Genomic DNA, 19,841 nt, shown 5'->3' with positions numbered 1-19,841 from the left:
ATCCGATGAAAGGTAACTGACGAGCCTGAGCAGTCCGAGGACATTCCACAAGAGCTCCAACCGAGCTTCGACAAACCCCTCCGAGGGTCAATCCGACTTCCGACCGAGGAAGAGCCTTTCCTAGAACAACAAGAAGTTATGCCTCCGAGAAATATCAAGGAGGTTCTCCAGAAGAAGCTGGAGGAAAAAGAGAGGGAGAAGGCCCGACTGCAGAAGGCTGGGGACGCAGCCGCTTCAGGCTCGGTCCCGAGCAAGAAAGTCCCACCTCCCCCACCCTCTAAAAAGCGACCACTGAGCGCTCCTCCTTCCCCGAAGGAACCACCTGCGAGCAAGAAGGTGAGGGCGGCCACTAAGGGGAAGGGCCAAGAGGTGGAGCACCCGAAAGAAGCGGCCGCAGGAGGAGAAGGGAGGGTGACTGCCTTCGATCTTGACACCCCATGGGTGCCGAGCTTCATAACACCTGGCAAGAAACAGGTCCTCAAATCTGATAGCCTGAGGGAGGATCCCTCCCTGGCTTTCACCCTCCACTCGGGGCTAGCTTTGCCGAGGGATGTACAGAATCCCTCCTCACTGAAAGCAGCCCTGAGTGAATACTATTATCACGCAGGAAGGGTAAGTAAATGTTTTTACACTTGCGAATTTCTTTTGTTTTTTTTTTTTTTTTTTTTTTTTGCACAAATGCCTTATTTCGTCGGAATGACTTTCGTTTTGCTTTGTTTACAGGCTACCCAGTCCATAATGAGTGCCCAGCTGCATCTCACCGAATATGACAAGAAGTCAAAGCTGCAAAAGCAGTCGGTGGAATACAACAAGGCCCTGGCCGAGGAGTATAAGAAGAGCTTGGAGCAATCCGAGCTCGTGAGGCAAAGCCTCGAGGTTCAGGTCGCCAATCAAAATGACCTTATCAAGGGGTTGCAGGAGTCTACCGAGCAGACCAGAGCCGAAGGAAAAGATGAGGGTCTGGCCGAGGGGAGAGCCTTGGGGAGGGAAGAGATGAAGAAGGAGATGGAGAAAGAGGCGCAGGGGCAGTACGAGAAAGGATACGCCCAGGCCGAAGAGGACGTGACCGATCAAGTCCTTGAAGTGCAGGACGAGATCAAGGAGGCCCAGCACAAAGAGAGCTTTATGCTCGGCTACAACATGGGTCTCGACGATGCAGGCACTGAAGCTGACGACGAAAGGAGGAGTCTGGTGGAAATACCACCCTTCGCCCCTGCCGAAGTCACAGCAGAGGATACAACAGCCGACGCTATCGACTCGACCACCCTACCAGCCCCGGCCGAAGCTCCAATCCCACAGGCCCAAACCGACGCTCCAACCCCACCAGCTCCAGCTGATGCTGCAGCGGATTAGATTTGTTCTTGTTAAGTCTATGTTTTTTTTTTATATTTTTGAAAATGGTTGGCTCCGAACGATGGGAACCCTGCCGACCATTGGATGTAACGAAATCATGGAGAATTTCTTTTTGAATGACAATCGTCTTTTCGTTCGGTATGGATGTTGTTTCCAAGTATATAAATATTTGCCAAGTCTTTTTATTCGGTATATACATCACATCTCAGAAATATTTCAAGTCTTTTCATTCGGAAAGACTGTTTATGTGATTTTGAAGTCACTGAGAGATGAACTCAGGTTTACCCATATGGTAGCCCCCTGCCCTATTGTATTACCGTAGGAATAGAATAAGGCAGTAGGATGGGAAAACTGAGCCGAAAAAGTGATCATGGGTTTCGAGAATTTCACCCGATCAAACAAATGGCTTCGAGAATTGCACCCGAACAAACAAATTATCAGGGGCTTAGAGAATTTCACCCAAACAAGAGATGTTACTGGAGCTAGAAAAAATACCCCTTGTGTAAAAATAAAGCAGAATACTGGACGAATTTATATTAAGTGCATAACGCTCAAAGGCGCATGGGCCGAGCAAAAAAGCAAATACAAAAGATGCCAACACTAGCCATAGAATTTTCTAAGCTTTTGGGCATTCCATGGATTAGCGATTGGCGTGCCATCCATCTCAGCAAGCCTGTAGACTCCATGCCCGATCTTCTGAACCACTCGGTAAGGTCCTTCATAGGGGTCTTTTAGCTTGGTCAACTTTGTCGCTTCAGTAACCATCCGAAGGACTAGGTCCCCGACGTTGAATGGTCGAGCACGAACATTGCGGTCATAGCCCCTTGCAACTTCTTGCTGGTACGCGGCGTGCCGAAGGTTAGCATTGTCACGCAGTTCTTCGGCAAAATCTAACTCGGAACCCACTAGAGCACTGTTGTCGACAGGGTTAAAATTCTCCGTCCGAACTGTAGGGATCATAGTAGATAAAGGGAGGACAGCCTCCATACCGTAGGCCATAGCGAACGGAGTACGGCCGGTGGACCGCCGAGGCGTTGTTCGATAGGCCCAAAGGACATGTGGAAGCTCTTCCACCCATTTGCAGAGCTTCCGATCCAGACGGCGCTTCAGCCCCCGAGTGATTGTCTTGTTTGATGCTTCGGCTTGTCCATTACCCTGAGGATATGCCACCGAGGAATTTTGGATGGTAATATGGCGCTTCGCATAAAAAGCTTTGAGAGCGGAGGCGACAAATTGGGAACCGTTATCAGATAGTATGGCGTACGGCACGCCGAACCTGGAGATAATGTGCTTCCAGATAAAGCGTTCCACATCCCTGGCGGTGGTCTTGATCAAGGGGGAGGCTTCGACCCACTTGGTGAACAAATCTGTGGCAGTGAGCATGTACTCAAATCCTCCGGGCGCCTTCGGCATCTTGCCAACTATGTCAAAAGCCCAAACCGCGAACGGCCATGGACTGGTGATCATTTTAAGGGGGAACGCAGGCTGGTGGATGAGAGATGCATGCTTCTGACACCGAACACAGAGCTTCACGTAGTCTTCGGATTGCTTGACCATCTTCGGCCACCAATAGCCTTGCGTTAGGGCACGCTGTGCAAGGGACCGTCCTCCTGAGTGAGCCCCACAGCTACCCGAATGAAGTTCCTCCAGAACGGCTGGCACGAGGTCGTCGTGGACGACACGCAGATCGGGGCCAGTAAAAGTCCGTCGGTAGAGATTGTCATTCGGTCCCAAGAAAAAATTGGCAGCTCGGCAACGGATTTTGTACGCCTCGCGCTTGTTCGTCGGTAGCACTTGATTCTTCAGGTAAGCAACCACAGAATCCAGCTGGCTTGAGCCGAGGGCGATGGCCATAACCTGTTCAGACGGCTTTTCGAAGCTCGGTTCGGGGACCTCGTCAAAGGTGATGGTGCGACTACCCGAGGTCTTGTAGACTGAAGCAAGACCTGCAAGGGCGTCAGCATGGGCGTTATGCTCCCGAGCGATCCACTCCACTTCTACGCGTCCAAATCTTCCGAACAAATCTAAGACGTGGCTCACGTAAGCATTCATGCGTCGATCTTTGGCCTTATAATCGTCGTTTAAATGCCCCACAATGAGCTGAGAGTCACAAAAGACATGAACCGAATCCGCATCCAGCCGAAGAGCAAGCTGGAGGCCTGCAATTAGAGCTTCATATTCCGCCTCGTTGTTCGTCGCCGTGTACCCAATTGAAACCACGCTTTCATGAACAGTCCCGCTAGGTGAGACAAGGACGATGCCTGCACCAGCTCCATGAACATTAGAAGCTCCATCGACGGTCAGTCGCCAAGCGTCGCCGGAGAAGAGCTTCCATTGTCGTTTGGGTTTCTTGCGTCCGAAGGTATACCGAGCACGGAGTGGTTCGGTTTGACAGACGGACGGCCCTTCCAAAACCTCTTCTTCTTGAATCCGAGCTTCATCAGCGGCAGTTGCCAGGGCATTGGCCTCGTCTTGTAAGCCGGGAGTGAGTTCGGCAAAGAAGTCGGCCAAGACTTGCCCTTTGATAGCTGTCCGAGGCTCGAATTGGATGTCGAAGTTGGCCAAGTCTTGAGAAAACTTCAGGATTCGGCTCGACGTGTCCGTTTTCCGAAGAACAGCTTTGAGAGGAAACTCAGTGAGGACCACAATCCTATGGGATTGAAAGTAGGGCAAGAGGCTCGTTTTAGCAGAAACGAGAGCCAATGCCAACTTTTCCATAGGCAGATACCTCGTCTGAGAATCTGTCATCGTTTTACTCGAGTAGAAGATCGGTTGATGGTCCATCCCCTCTCTCCGAACAAGAACCGCGCTCGTTGCATGGTCAGAAACGGCAAGGTAAAGATAGAGATCTTCATCGGGCAGGGGCTTGACGAGCAAAGGAGCGTGAGATAGGTATTGCTTTAAAGATTGCAGAGCCTGCTCGCACTCCTCTGTCCATACAAATCTGCGTCGGCTTGTTGTGATTGCTCGGAAGAACGGGCGGCAGAGATCGCTCGAACGTCGAATGAAACGGTTCAGGGCAGCAACCATCCCCGTGAGCCGCTGTACCTCTTTAATTGTCGTTGGAGCTCGTAACCGCTGCACAGCCAAAATCTGGGTAGGATCAGCTTCGATTCCTCGGCGACTCACCATGTATCCTAGGAATTTCCCCGAGCTAACGCCGAACGCACACTTCTCGGCATTGAGACGCACTTTCCTATGTTTTAGAACAGCAAAGACCTCCCCCAGATCTCGAAGGTGGTCCCGAGCGAATATGCTCCTGCAAACCAAATCGTCAATATAAGCTTCTACTTTCACGCCGAGCATGCCAGGAAACATCTTCGTGATGGAACGTTGGAACGTGGCGCCTGCATTCTTCAAGCCGAACGGGACAACCTTGTAACAGAAGGTTCCCCGAGGCGAGATGAAAGCCGTTTTTTCCTGGTCTTCCGGATCCAAAGCTATTTGATGGTAGCCCCGATACGCGTCCATGAAGCTTAAGCGCTCGCATCCTGCCGTTGCATCTACCATCTGCTCAATCCGAGGAAGTGGAAATCGATCCATAGGGCAGGCGTCATTGAGGTTCGTGTAATCGACACAGACCCTTAGCTTCCCATTTTTCTTCGGGACTACCACTGGGTTGGCAAGCCAGGTGGGGTATAGTACTTCCCGAATGACGCCAGCTTCCAACAGTTGATTCACCTCTGCTATCACAGCTTCGGTATGCGCTGCCGACGAGCGTCGGACTTTTTGCACAACCGGTCGCCTATTCGGATCCACGTTCAATGAGTGCATAGCGAACGAAGGGTCCACGCCCGGCATGTCTTGTGGTGTCCAAGCAAAGACCTCTATGTTCCTCATCAGGAATTGATACATCTCCTCCCGTTCGTCCATGCTCAATGAACTCCCGATCAAAAAATATCTTCCTTCTTCTCCAGGAATGGAAAAACGTATCAGCTCCTCGGCTGACCGTTGTTCGGCGAGTACACCAACATCCTCAATCACTGGGGTAGGAGCGGCAGCCACGCATTGTACCTCCATGCAGCTCTGTTTGTTCGTTACAGTGCTGATGTAGCATTTCTTGGATTGGATTTGATCGCCTCACAGGCTCTCCTGTCGTCCGTTCCATCCGACGAATTTTACCACCTGGTGATATGTTGAAGCAACCGCTTGCATCTCGTGTAGCCAGGTTCGGCCAAGAATGACGTTGTACGGACTTGGCGAAGCGACCACGACAAATTCGATCTCCAGGATGCGTGATCCAGCTCGCACAGGGAGGGTAATCAGGCCGAGTGGCCATACCGGGGCTCCCGTAAAACTGACAAGGGGGGCTGACGCTGTCCGAAGTTGAGCGGGAGATAATCCGAGGCTCTGATAAGTGGAGAAAAACATGACATCGGCCGAGCTTCCCTGATCTATCAATACCCGTTGTACGGTTGATTTTTTGATGGCAATAGTGACGACGAGGGCATCTGCATGTGGAAGTTGCACTCCTTTTAAGTCGTCGGAAGAAAAAGTTATGGTACCGCCGAAGCTCGGATCTTCCCACTTTCGCTTTCCCGAGGCTCCCACATTGCAGATTGACGCAGAGGCGACAGCCCTGTCAATTTCCGAACGAAGTTCGGCCGCCATTCCTTCGGATACCAGCCCTTGTATCACGCTTACGAGATTGCCAACAAGAGGGGGAGGCGGAGGAAGTGGATTTTGCCGAACGTCGATCCACTGATTGAGGTGACCGGCAGCTGCTAGCTCTTCTAGATACCTTTTGAAAGGTGGGCATTGCGTGGTGTAATGGCCACGTTCCTTGTGATACGTGCACATCCCCGGTCCGCTTCCGACGGTGCCTAAGAGTACCGTTGGCCAAACAAAGAACGGCAATTTGCCAATGATGTTAAGAAGTTTATAAATAGGTTCAGTGAATACCGTACGTTCGGCGACGTATTCGTCCGGTCGGGGTTCTCTTTTCGTTTGTGTCCAGGGTTGTGGCTGAGGGTGCTGAGAGGGTCGGCCCTTGTTGTTCGGCTTGTTCGATGCCTGGCCCGAGCTACCCTGGCTTCCTTGCCCTTGGCGAACGTTCGATACCTGCTTCTTCGGCCCTATCGTCTTGGCAGGTTCAGCCTTTGACGTATGCCGCTCGGCCATCGCTTCTTCGTGAACGCAATCTTTCTCGATTATTGTCATGAGCTCCCCCATCGTCTTAGGTGGATTTCGTGAGAGGTCACGAAACATTGCCGAGGTTGGGTCCAATCCATTCATGAAAGACTCGGCTGCCACCCCTTGATCACAGTCGGGAATAAGGTTATAGACTTCCCAGTAACGCTCGGTATAGAGTCGCAGTGTTTCTCCCGCCGTTCTTCGCATGTTCACCAGCATTGATAACGTCTTCGGTTGAATGTTGCTGGTGACGAAGCGTTTGCTAAACTCCAATTCCAGCTCGTTAAAGCAAGAAATGGATTTGGGCTTCAACTGATTGTACCATAACATGATCGATTCACTGAGAGTGAGCGGGAAGATTTTACACATAAGAGCGTCAGAAAAGTTATGGAGGCTCATGGTTTGCCTGAAGCGACAAACGAACGCGACTGCGTCCTCTTTTGCCTCATAGCGCTTCAGCTTCGGCATGACGAATCTGTCTGGCGGCCGCTCTTGTTGAATAGCATCCACGAAGGGGGAAGCCTTTGCCTTCCCGAGCTTTGAATTGTCTTCGGCCTGCCCTTCGGCTGTGATCTGTGGGGCGATAGGGGGAAGAACATCAGTATGCCGCTCCGGAGTCTCTCTTTTCCCGCCGATGGCGCCGACGGTGCTCCTCTTTTTCCCTCGGTCGTGGAGCAGCTAGCATTAAGGGCGCCTGTGCCTCCCTCAAGCTTGTCAATGGGGCGTGCCAAGGTTGAAGAGCCGGGTCGACGGGTTGGTACACGGTTGGCAGGCCCGTGAATTGATCGTAGAGGACAATCGTATTATCGTGCTCCGAACGGTTTCCTCTGCTTTCTGTTCGGTGTCGACTGCCAGAGTTGGCTGAGTGTCGCCCATCGTGACGTTCGGAATTATGTCGCGATTGAAATGAATATTCCCGGTTGCTACTGGTATGGGGTCGCCGAGGTGGATCATTTAAGTCCACGGGCCTCTTCCCACTTTTCTGATTCATCCGACGTTCGGAGCGGTGTTGTGTTTGGACAGATTCGCCTCCCCTGTTGGTTCCCGCCGTGGAGCCCGTTGCCGAGGATCTAGTACTCTCGGCTCGAATGATGCTTGTCAGCCGAGGTCGTGAAACCCCCTGATCGAGGCGCTCAAAGACAGTTCGTCGTTCGGTAACAGCGAGTTCGGCCGTTTGGGGTGGGCGAGACGGCCGACGTCGTTTGCGGGATCTATTCGGTCGACTGGGCTCGGCATGATGTTCGTTGGTAGGGGTTGCGGTCAACCCCCCGTCCCGCTCCTCTAGCCGTTGTTGCAGCATAGTAATAACCGCTGCCTGACGTTTTTGTTCGGCCAGGGCGATATCCAACTCGGTCGGTGGAAAACAAAGTTGGCGGGCTACATGTGGAACTGCCCTAGCCGCTTGACGGGGCTCAAGGTTGATAGATCCGTAGCCTTCCAACCCAAGGGTAAAGTTCTCTGGGCCCGGAGGTGGGAGATGTTGAGCCATTTGTTCCGTGCAAATATGAAGAACAAACAGGATCTGCGATGAACAAAGGCCCTCAACGGATTATGAATGCGAAGAACACAAAGAACACCCCGAAAGTTGTTTTCTGCGATCCCCAGCAGAATCGCCAATTGTGGGGGCGTGATTTCTTCGTGCTCCTTCTGGTATGGCCGGTCTTGATGTACCTGCAAAACCGGAGGGGGTTGTTCCTCCGGGAAGAAACTCCGATGATCCAGTCAGTAGATGGGAAGAAGAAGTTTAGTAAGAACAATATGTAGGAGAGAGAAGTGTTCTTTAGACTAGATTTTTCTGATCCTTTTACTCAGTGGTCATGCCTCTCTATTTATAGGCAAAGAGGTGAAGTGCTGAGCAAGTTGGCCACACTTTCCACGTGTCACGTTCTGCTCGGTTGGCGCCTTTCTAGCAGGGCCAGTTAATGAACACCACTTCCCTAGTCTTTCAGAGCCACATGGGCTGATGTCAGGAGGGTCACATCGTTCAGAGATGTCACTTCGAATGTAAGAGAGGACAGCCTAAATATCAGTAGATATTTATGGAAGGTTCCACAATCGTCCAGGTTCGGCGGGACCCGCGTCCAGCATACGAATTATCCGAGCGTATGACATCCCGGCCGAGGCACACCCTGGCCGAACAAACGGAAGTACCCGTGCGCTTGATAAAGCCCCGAGCGAACTTATGTGTCGTACGTTCGGATGTTGCTTATAATTGTTCGGTGAAGTACTCGTGGTTCTGTCTATCTTTCGGCCAGCCGACGTCCAGACTTATTTGGAGGCGAACCGTGATAGCTTGGATGATGGGTCAAACAACGTGTGAACCCTCATCGCCCCTTTTGGACCTGATGAACCTTCGGATATTTCGGCCCCCTACATGATTGTTCTTGGAAATTTATAAGGTGACCTTATTACTGAGAGCTAATGCAGTGCCTTTAGCTCAACTTCCTTTGTGGTTTTCCAATGAATTAATGGATCTAATGTCGTTCGTTACATAATGGAGAGCTATCATGATACAATGCTTTTTTTAGTTGCCAAAATCTCAATCTCTTATATGAGAATAGTTGTAGCTAAAATTCTCACATACTGTCATGGGGAAGTTTTGTTTTTGTTTTTTTTGATTCGATGGGAAAGAAGTTCAAAAGTATTATTATGTTTCCCAACAAGGAAGCTTAGCTTTTGAAATCCCTATATTTTGAACCGTTGGATTTATTTCCATAAATTCCATGGTTGAGACCATTATCCTGTTAGATTTGTTAGAGGGTTCCAACCTAAAACCAATTGGTTATAGATGGAGTAACCTCTAGATTATATTAACCAAGCCAAAGGTGGCTTAGATGAGCGATGTGGGACTAAGTCTAACACTCCCCCTCACGTGTAGCCCCGATGCACGTGAGGTGCGAATTGAGCTGACCAGGAGATTTGCTTCGGGCGACAGAGACTTGACCACGAGAGGTGAGGCCACCCAAGACCTAGCTCTAATACCATGTTAGATTTCTTGGAAGGTTCCAACCTAAAATCAATTGGCTATAGATGAAGTAATCTCTTGATTATATTAACCAAGCTTTGGTGGCTTGAATGAGCGATGTGGGACAAAGTCGAACATACACAATTTGATGGGATAAATCCAACAGCTGAGACCATCATCCTACACAATCTGATGGCATTTTTGTAAATACATGGCTATTTCCTTCTCTCTCACTTTCCAACGGTGCGTGTTTCCTCTTCTTGCAATTCAAAATTTGAAAACTCTCCTCTCCTCTCTCTCTTCCTCCTCTCATCCTCCATAGTCTCTCTCTCTCTCTCTCTCTCCCCTAGTGGTTTCATGCGGAGGGGTTTTAGTTGCTTGCAGTGGTTCAATCTTCACTCGACTGCCCCATCCAGGTCTAGCAATTCTCTTACGAATCACCACCATTTTATTTTCAGCCCCATTGCCCCCATCCCTCCTATCTCCCTCTTTCTCTCGCCAACAGAATCATCACTTGTCAGCCTTCCTCAAGCAACAAATGTTTGGTTTTTATTTTTTTTTTTGCCCTTATTTTTCTGTTTGATTTTTTACTTTTTGTTGAATCAAAAAAATTCTATACGTTTATCCTCCCTATGATTTATCTCTTTAGATTTGGTGGATTATTTAGTAGTGTAAGGAAACAGAGTGTTGAGACTAACGAATCTGGCAATGGTTAACTAATGGTCTAATAATGATGATTTTAGATTTTTGTTAACTTTCTTTGTAGAGAGAGAGAGAGAAGCATCAATCTTGAATGATGAGTTAGGATTTGTCCACTGCTTCGACAGTTTTGGGGAGTGACAACGAACTTCAAGTTTTTTAAATATCACCTTCATAATTTTTTATTTTGTGACTGAAATCAATTCCAATTATCTTTGGTTGGTTGTGAATGGAGTTCGCAACATAGGTGTTTTTTAAAATGACCCAAACCACCTTACAAATCTGGACTCAATATTTTGAAAATGTGGTTTTGGGAGCATGGTAGAATATCCATGTTCATGTCATGACTAGTTATGCCTTTTATGTCAATGACTCAATTGATCATCTTAACCATTACATCTGCTACTGGAAACAGGTATTGGCTTAACTTATGAGCCTAAAGATCACCCTCTAATGCTGCCGGCCATCATCATCAGCATTCTATGACTAGTGGCCTTCTTATTATGTGGTGAGCTATATTTGTTCAGTTTCAAAATTATTTTGTGTTCCTATTTGTTGTAATATGTCTATTGGATGTCTAAATAATGGCAAATAAGCTTTATGTCCATTGGTCGTCATTCGTCAACAACCACAAATGCAGGCTATAGCCACACTACGAACATCGCCTGTGTTGTGTACCCCTTGCATCACCTCCCATTGTAGCACCCACTCCCTCCCCATAGTCGCAACCCATGATTCTGCGGCAACGGGTCCAAACCATCCCCATCTACTGAAACCATTGCAATCAAGTTTGTCTTTAGTTTTCTTTTGCTCAATTCAGAGTTTTTTTTTTTTAAAATACTGTAGTATCCTACTCTTAAGTTATGCATTGGTTCTAAGTTTTGATTTTATGGGTAATCTTTTTATTTCTTTCAGCTATTCTAGCTCTGAACCATTAATACCATTCCTGTCAATACCACGCATCAAATGGTAGTTTTACTCAATTCATTTAGTTTATATTATATTCTGCAAGTAGGGGTGTTTGAATTTTTTGTGTTCTAAATGGCCCTAACACAAATCAAAATTCATGGGGATGAGTTTTGAAACTGATTTTTATGCTTACTATTGTTTTTGTTTGTTACTCTATGTTCTTTTGTTCAAGGCAATGAGGTGCACAAAAAGAAGTTGTGGAAGAAAAGAGAAGGTTGCATCGTTTACTTCTGGCAACATGCCAAAAACAACAAATGGGCAACAATTTTTCCTTCCTCAAAGCCTTTTGGTCTTTCAAAAGTACACAGTGTATGTGGTCATGGTTGATCCAACATTAGTGTACACGTTTCCCTCGTGTCCTATAAGTATGCAATGTGTTTTTCTGGCATGTCGGCGTCCCTAGTGTGTTTAACTTTGACACGGGTATGACAACTACTTAGGTGTGTCGATGCTTCATAGGCCATTGGCAACGTACTTTCTTTACTTCTTTACTAAATGTTCCTTTTCCGACCCTCTTTATTTCTATTTTTTCTTTGTATACAGAAAAGAGCATCTGATAAATGGCGGTGAAGGTGTTGAGTTGTGTTGTTCATTGGTTCTAAATATTAGTCTCCATTAGTATCATTGATGCTTAATTTTAGTTTATTATGAGGTTGCATATTTTGGACTAGCAAAGCTTTGTTTGGTTCCCAACCCTCACATATCCACCTAATCAAGTGCACGTGGGAAACTCCTAGGTCAGTTGTGCCTCTCATGTGAAGTTTGTTCACGCTCTAAGCCAACTTGACCTTATGATGGATTAAAACTTGGGACAACTATAATATGCTACCTGCAACTACTTCATCTTCCAAGATTTGTCCATGCTCTAAGTTAGAAATAAAGTTTGTTTGTTTTTTCCAGGGTTGGGGGCAAGGGTTATTTAACCCAGTTACTTAAGTGAAACCCATCAACCATGATCTCATATATCAGAGTTGGGGGCAGGTGTGTTACTTAGCCCAGTTCCTTCATACGACATCTAATCAATGTCTGCTTTATCCACATTCAACTGTTTTGCAAAGTTAATTGGTAATTGGAAAGAACAGTTGCTTCAAGAGAGCATCAAGTGACAAACACTTTCTAGCTTTGCAACAACAACTTAGACAAGGAGAGATGGTTGGATTCTCTTTACTCTCACAGCCAAACCAGAGGAGTTGTCCAAGGTACACCTACGCTGTTAAAAAAAAAATCTCATGTTTCCATACCTTGAATTGCATTCAAAAGGACTTCAGATTCCAAGGTACTTATCAAAATAATATGTTGAGTAGCAATGGGTTGCAAGGCTTCTTTTTTTATTACAACTCAGTATGATTCAAATTCCTCATTCTTGGTATTTCCGCTTATCTCTTGAGGTCCAGCTTCTAGTTCTTCTCTGTTGCAATCCTTGCTTTAGTTCTGTTAATTTCCATGCACTCTCTGATAGTACTACATAATCAATTAAGATTATTCTTGCAAGATTTATAGGTATATTCTTCATTGTTACTTTATTTAATGCGGGTACTTCTAAAGTACAACTATTTTTGAGTTGTCTCATAAACCTACATTTATCTTCCTCTTTTAAGATAACTATAGTTTTGAATCAACTCCTAATAGCACATGCTTGCGTATTTTGTTTTTCCAGCATTATTACCACCCACATTAAACTCTTGATCTTCTTTTCACCACCTTGTACTATAGTTCAAAACTCGAACAGCAAAAAAGTTCATTTTATAACACTAGGTCACAGGCCTTGCACGTACCCTGAAATTATTCAGTTGAAGAATGTGAGCAAGCATTGAATTCTAGGTCTTTTTATCATAGTACCTTGTCAGCAAATGATATATACACATGGTACAATAGTAGTTTGAGCAGAGTTCAAATCCATGCCCTTCGATCCTGAATCACATAGATTGACAAGTGGTCCTCACCCAGTTACTGCACCTGCACCTAATGGAATTGTGCAGTCTTTTTGCTTATATTTTTGTTGCAACGCGAATTTATCTTGTACTATTTAGCTTTTGTCATAACAATTCTGTTTCCATCCTTTACACCCTGAGTTCCATTACGATACAAACTTCATGCATTGAGCCAATTACTATAACAACGGCCCCTTCACTAGTATTTCTATTAAGGTTGAAAAGAACACATAAGTTGTTTTGTTTGTGCAATATAACCATTGAAGTATACGATTAAAAGCATTTTTCTTCTTTGATTTTATAGAAGTTCTATACATAAAAGGGATGCAGCTCAGCTCATCTTTTATGGTTTGGTGTGGGATTTGATCAACTAGTCCTAAAGTGTCCAGCTTGCGTGCGAGTCGACTAGTCCTTGAGGGCCATTTCTATTGTACAGTCAAAAATTCTAAGCACATTTTGGTGAATTTCTAAACTTGTTTTAATTAGGACATTGTGGTTATTCTATCTTTTCTGCAACATATTTTGGACCTTTGCACCAAAAATAAGTAATTGGCAAATGACCCACCCCACCCTTTGCTCCCACCCCGACAACCACCATCATCGCACCAAAAATAAGTAACTGGCAAACGACCCACCCCACCCTCTCCCACCCCGACAACCACCATCATCACATCACTGCCAGCCGAACCCATACATCACTACCATCACCACCACCACCACCACCAAACACCTCATCACCATCAACCCACAACACTCCACCGTCACATTGCCACTACTAAGAAATTGAAAAAATGCAAATTTATTTTTTTTAAACAATTCCAACTACCCCATAAATGCTTCATTTTGGCCATGTTCGTTTTGGGTCTCTAGACCCACACTTTTTTCTCTGGGCACAGTCCCCACTAAACTTTCTTTCCAATTATTACTCTCATTTTCTATCTATCCTGATACTCCAAAAGGGCGCCGTATCTACGTATTGGACATGGGGACACGTATTGGACACGCCACATGACGTGTCCCATAATTTTTATTATTTTTTGATAGGGGACACGCGGGGGACATGGCTGGGGACACGGCTATGGGTCAAAATGTTATATTTTTAATTTTGGGGGCTTAATATAAAATTATTCAAAATATTTGGGTTAAACTGTAATTATGCCTTTGAAAAAAATTACAATTTGTGAAATTATTCATATACAATGGTTCATAAAAGAAATATATATATATATATATATATATATAGTTTTTATTGATTTATACACATGGCGAGTCCCCCGCCGTGTCCGTACCCCCATTTTTAAAGAATTGTCGTGTCCCGTGTCCGTGTCTATATCCATGTCCATATCTGTGCTACATAGCCACTCATTACCCCAAAAAACTTCCTTGAAACCCAAAACAAACATGGTCATTATTTTTATGCATGGAACCACCACCTCATTAGAAACTAAGTTAAATTTTGTAGTTACAGAATTTTAAAATTGAAGATTAAGTGTTGAAATAGGTATGTTATAGCCTATGGGTGCTAAAATCCATATTCCAAAGTGTTGAAGTTGATATATAAAAGCTGATATAGTGCTTACAAGTGATGACCTAGAGCTTATGAACTTAAACAAGCTGATTGGTTGCAGAGTTGATATTGTATAGGATCAGTTTCCTGTGGTTTTGTGACACTATAACAACATCCACAACATGCTCCTTAGAACTCCACCGTGACAATGACGAGAAGCTTAAGGTAGCCGACTTCGAACTCATCTTGGTCCTTTGTTTTGGCTGATTGGAAAAGGTAGCTTTACATTTCTCTCCTTTTTTATTGTGTTCAGGTACTCATCTTTGTCCTTTGAGCCACACTTTTGAACTTGGGTTGAGAATATGTTGACTACGTATGTTTGAGTTTCTTAGTAGGGTAGAAAATTTTGGTTTTTCTCTATATACCAATAAAAGTTTGTGCACCAGTCCTTTTGTAGACACCCCCTTGGAGAGGCATCTCCACACAGTGATCAGAGCATTTAGAACATGACGATACGACATGGTACCTGTTGCAGCATACCATTAACCGAAAGTGCCCATTGCGGTGCACTTGTAAAACTATTAGAGAGCCGCCACTTAGTCTTAGAAAAACTAAGAAAACAAACACAGATTCTGGAATCAGAAGCCAAAGGTATGGCAAGGGGAATGTGTTAGGCACCCCTCACTGTCCAGCCACAAAGACCATCCCATAGTCATTCAACACTTATCTAACTATTATTTTATTTGATTCCATACACAAAACCTTTTTATTAAGCAGTTAATAAGTGATTGGTGATCCAAATAAAAAATAAATCACACATGATAAGGGGGGCGCCATGTTGGAAATAATAGAAAATAAATGAAAGTACATTGTCCCAGTAGATTGATTTGTCTGTCGCAGAATAGATCTGTCAGCCAACATATCACACTGGTTTAATGTACCGGCCAGCACATCGAAGTGCTGGCTGGTGTTCTTCCTCACGCCAGAAATAAAATTACAGAATCAATAGAAAACTAAATTGAAAGCAATAAAACCATACCATAGGCCAATTGGTCTCGCCACCTTGATCCTTTAATAGCTTGATTGCTTGAACTAAGGTTGATTTGTTGTGATTGATTCACGAAACCCTAAGAACTAAGTGGGTTCTTTGGGGTTTGATCACTTGGGATGCGACTGCTCGCAGGGGGTTAGGGTTTTTGTAGGGGGAGTATGAGTGATAGATTTGGCAAAATATAGAGGTAAGAGAATGGTGTATCGAATGTGTATTTCGAACCCCTAAAAGCTCTATATTTATAGGCTTCGGATGACTCACTTTGGCCAATCATATTGCATGATTAATATGGTAGTTGCCTCAATGGTAAGGGCGAATGACTGACTTTGGGAGAGCTCCTTTTGGTCAGGGGTTCGATTACCCACCAGGTGAGTACCCTGATAGTAAGTGGGGGGCCGTGACTAGTGTGGCCGCGCTAGTTTCCCCCGAGGTTTGGGTTGCGCAGTTGGGTCCAATTGTGGCTCGACTGTAGCGTTGTTCCTCGGTTATCAAAAAAAGTGGTAGTTTAGGGCTACAACTCTACCTCTTTGAGCCCTAAACATGCCTGCCAAGTTGACCGATCGGCACAAAGAGTTTGAGTTCGGATCAAATGCTCACAAAACTGCTCAAAATTCTTGGAAAATCGATTTGGCGACTGGTAGAAAGAAGTGTCAGCCAAGGGATTGAAGAGGTTGTGATTGCAAAGATTCCTCTGGGGAAGGATTGAACTGGTGAACGATTTTTCGGCTCGTTCTGTTGGCCGACAAAAAGATTCTCCTTGAAACGGGATGTTTAGCTTATGGGTTTTCTAATGGGCTACAAAGACTCACAAAATTCCTCAGGCTTTTGTGAAGTCAATCAAAACAATCACATAACTTGCTCATCATTGGGACAGTCCCCCAAGGTGGGACCCAAAATATCTGTCGAGCCAAATTGGAGTGTCTACACCTTTTTCCCATGATAATTGATTTTCTTGACTAGCAAGAATTTAAACCAAAAAAAGATGGTACAAAAAAGGTGTAAATACAACATAGGCTTAGCAGTGTGGGTTCTCTATAGGCTAAATTTCTGAGAACATTGTATGAATACCTGAATCAAAAGACATTGAGAGAGAGAGAGAGAGGGATATGTAGCCCCTTCAAGTAGTTTTTGTTTCATTATAGATTTTTGTTCTTTTTTGGATTCAAGTATGGCTAACCCATGATGTGAAATTTGTTCTTTGCACGGGTTCTCCTTTTGCTTTCTACATCACCAAGTAGGTTAAGTCAGCCTTTGAGTTTTTGGTGAAGAGTTGAAAGGACTGCTCCTATGCCGTGTAACCACGGTCGTTCCTAACAAGAAGTTAAAGGTTGCGGGGATTTCCATGATGTAAAACTCCACTTCCTCTTTGATGGCTTCTACTTGTACAACTATCTTAACACGTCCTAAGACCTATCTTTTGCCATTGTCATACCCCCTTACTCCTTGATTTGATGGATGGAAATCAAATGGCTGGAGACCCAATATGAGTGCTATGTGGTAAGGGCAAATGTTTAAGGCGGTCCCGTTATCAACAAGTGCTACAGGCACCCACTTCTTGAAGCACTTCACAGATATGTACGGCGAGCGATTATGGGCTAGACCTTTACGAGGTTAGCCATCATTAGTGAAAGCGATGACCGGTTTGCGGTTTGGGGTGACCAAGTTCACCAAGGCTTCAGGTGGTAGTTCCAACGGGATTTATCTTCTCAGCTTAAAATGTGCACTTCATGTAAGATGGGCTATTTCATCTCCTCGTGGGTCAACGGGATTTATCTTGTCCAAAGCCTCATGTGCTTCCTCCCACCACCGATTGTTGTTAAGCAGTTTGTCATTCTTCCATTCAAAGGTATCTCCGATGGTGATCATGCATGTGTGCAACATCTCATACAAAATGGCTCGAGGCTCAGGTTTAGGTTCAGGGCTATTTCTTGTAAGATGGGCTATTTCTTCTTCCCATGGGTCAATGAGATTTATCTTGTCCAAAGCCTCATGTGCTTCCTCCCACCACCGATTGTTGTTAAGCAGTTTGCCATTCTTCCATTCAAAGGTATCACCGATGGTGATCATGCATTTGTGCAACATCTCATACACAATGGCTCGCGGCTCAGGTTTAGGTTCAGGAACAGGTTTGTCAGCAGGAACAATGACAGGTTTGGGGCATTTAGGTGCCTATGTTCGGATGGCTTTCTCCTTCCTCTTTTTCTCAAACCACAAACGGAGCCATTCATCGTTTGCAACAAAAGGGATGCCTGGTTCTTCAGAGTTGCATTCTAACCAAGGGTGTTCTTTCCACTTCTGAATTATCTCCTTCTCTTCCTCCTTACTCTTTGGAGTTTTAGGGTCTATCACTTCCGAATGGTCAGAGTCATTGTCTTCCTCAACTAGGAAGTAGAAGTCGTCTTCAGGCAAGACAACTTTGGGCTTAGGTTGGTTGAATGGGATGATATACTGGCTGGGGTCATATGTGGAGCTATAGGACAGGCTGATATAGTTGGCATTTAGTGGTGGTACATTTTGGTAGTCAAGAAGCGGGTTGGCTTGGAGATTGGGTTTTTTAGGTGGCTTGATGGTTTGGTTGTCAATGAGATTTTGGATGTCATGCTTAAGGCGGATACAACAATCAGTCTTATGACCAGGTTGTTGGAGATAGGCACAATGTTTGTTAGGGTCAAAGTTAAGACTGTGTGGTGGTTGGGGTTCAAGAGGCTTGAGGTACCTTTGCTTGACCAAGGTGGCAAAAGCTTGAGTTGGGATCATATGGAGTGGGTGGAAGTTACGGCGAGGGCAACAGCTTCTGGGCGTGAAGGAGGTGGAGCTTTGGAAAGGGCTTTGTGGGGAGACAGCATTTCTGGAGTTTATGGTGTTGGCGGAGGTACAACTGCGGTTAAGGAAAGTTTTGCTGGCTTGGGATGATTCGCTCTTTTCTAGGTGACCTAGGTTGAAGCCGTCTTCCACTTGCTGCCCAATAAGCAAACGTTTGAAGTTAGAGACAGCTTGTGGATAGACATGCTTGAGATAGTGAGGCTGTAGGTTCTTGATGACCATTCGGACTTGGTCTTCCTTGGAGAAGTGGTTCTTCGTCTTAACTGCTTTTTCCCTTCACCTAGTTAGGAAGGTGGTGAAGTTTTCCTTGGACTCTTGCTTGGTCATTTCCAAATCTCGAGTAATGAACTCGATCTGGACATTGTAGGCATACTGCTTGATGAAGGCATTGGCAATCTCCTTCCATTCTTTATACTTGGTGAAATCTAGGGTAAGGAACCAGTCAATAGTGTAGACACCGCAATTTGACTCGATAGATTTTAAGGTCCCCACCTTGGGAACCATCCCGATAATGTGCAGGTTGTGTGATTTTCAAATAGGTAATGTTAGTGGTCAACGAGAGTTGTTGCATGTTGCAATCCAACCACCTTATTGAGTCTAAAATGCTACGCCATGCAACCTTTTATTGTGTGAGACGATTGAGGGTATTTACCCCTTTGAAGTTGTGTACTCCATGATCTTTAACACTCAAAGGTTATTATTTACATAACAAGCACTAAATTAATTACTCTGGAAAGCATATTATATTATACGAAAAGAATTGTAAGTACATTAGTTCATGCAAGGAACCATATTGAGAGAACACGTTCTTCATAGTTTGGAATTCTCTAGTGTTGAAGGGATACTTAACTACTATTTTATATTCTTAGTTCCTGTATTAAACATCTAGAGGTGACGATGCTATAGTGTATGGCAGTAAATAAGAAAATACTATTAAAGTAATGTAGTTTTACAATATAATTGTGGAGGGGGCCGTCGCCACTATTTTTTGCTCCATCCTTTATATATGATCTTAGATGGGGTAAACTGATAGGTATTTTAAAAATCACAAAGTTAGCTATAATCATTGAAAAGTTTATTCTAGTTATGAAACCCAATAATGGGGCTTAACTGCACGAAACTATTTTTATTGTGGTATGAGGTTACTGTCTAGCTCATCTTGAATATTGAGAAAACTGGCAATTTACTGCTGATGTTTGCGTGTTAGATGAATTGTGAGTGAACTTGCTCATACTTATGGATTTCATGTTTTCTCTTGAAAGTTTCGTTGAACAGTTACAGAATTTCAGAAATTTGAGCGAGAGGGAAATGCATAAGTCTCGATGGTGGGGAGTCCAGAGAATCCCACTGTTTTTTCCCCTTTTCTCTGTAGAGAAGATTGTCTTATCACTAGAGACACTGCTACTTTTG

At 45.0% G+C, this 19,841-nt stretch overlaps 1 long non-coding RNA gene across 2 annotated transcripts in view; it reads left to right on the top strand.

The window, feature by feature from the left end:
* LOC131316355 (uncharacterized) overlaps window positions 1-19,841 on the top strand; it is a 41,781-nt gene that overhangs the window by 5,431 nt on the left and 16,509 nt on the right. The window contains exons 2-5 of one of the 2 annotated variants that reach the window (XR_009197076.1): window positions 10,566-10,658; window positions 10,791-10,938; window positions 11,066-11,119; window positions 14,695-14,782. This is a non-coding gene — a long non-coding RNA (uncharacterized LOC131316355). Of the gene's footprint in view, window positions 1-10,565; window positions 10,659-10,790; window positions 10,939-11,065; window positions 11,120-11,525; window positions 12,103-12,177; window positions 12,319-14,694; window positions 14,783-19,841 lie in introns of those variants that run through there. The other variant, XR_009197077.1, reaches the window with a different exon arrangement.

The sequence above is a fragment of the Rhododendron vialii genome, chromosome 2a (genome assembly GCF_030253575.1).
Source record: "Rhododendron vialii isolate Sample 1 chromosome 2a, ASM3025357v1".
Lineage (NCBI taxonomy): Eukaryota > Viridiplantae > Streptophyta > Magnoliopsida > Ericales > Ericaceae > Rhododendron > Rhododendron vialii.
The sequence above is the reverse complement of the archived record's forward strand: the minus strand, read 5'-3'. Positions and strand labels throughout refer to the sequence as shown.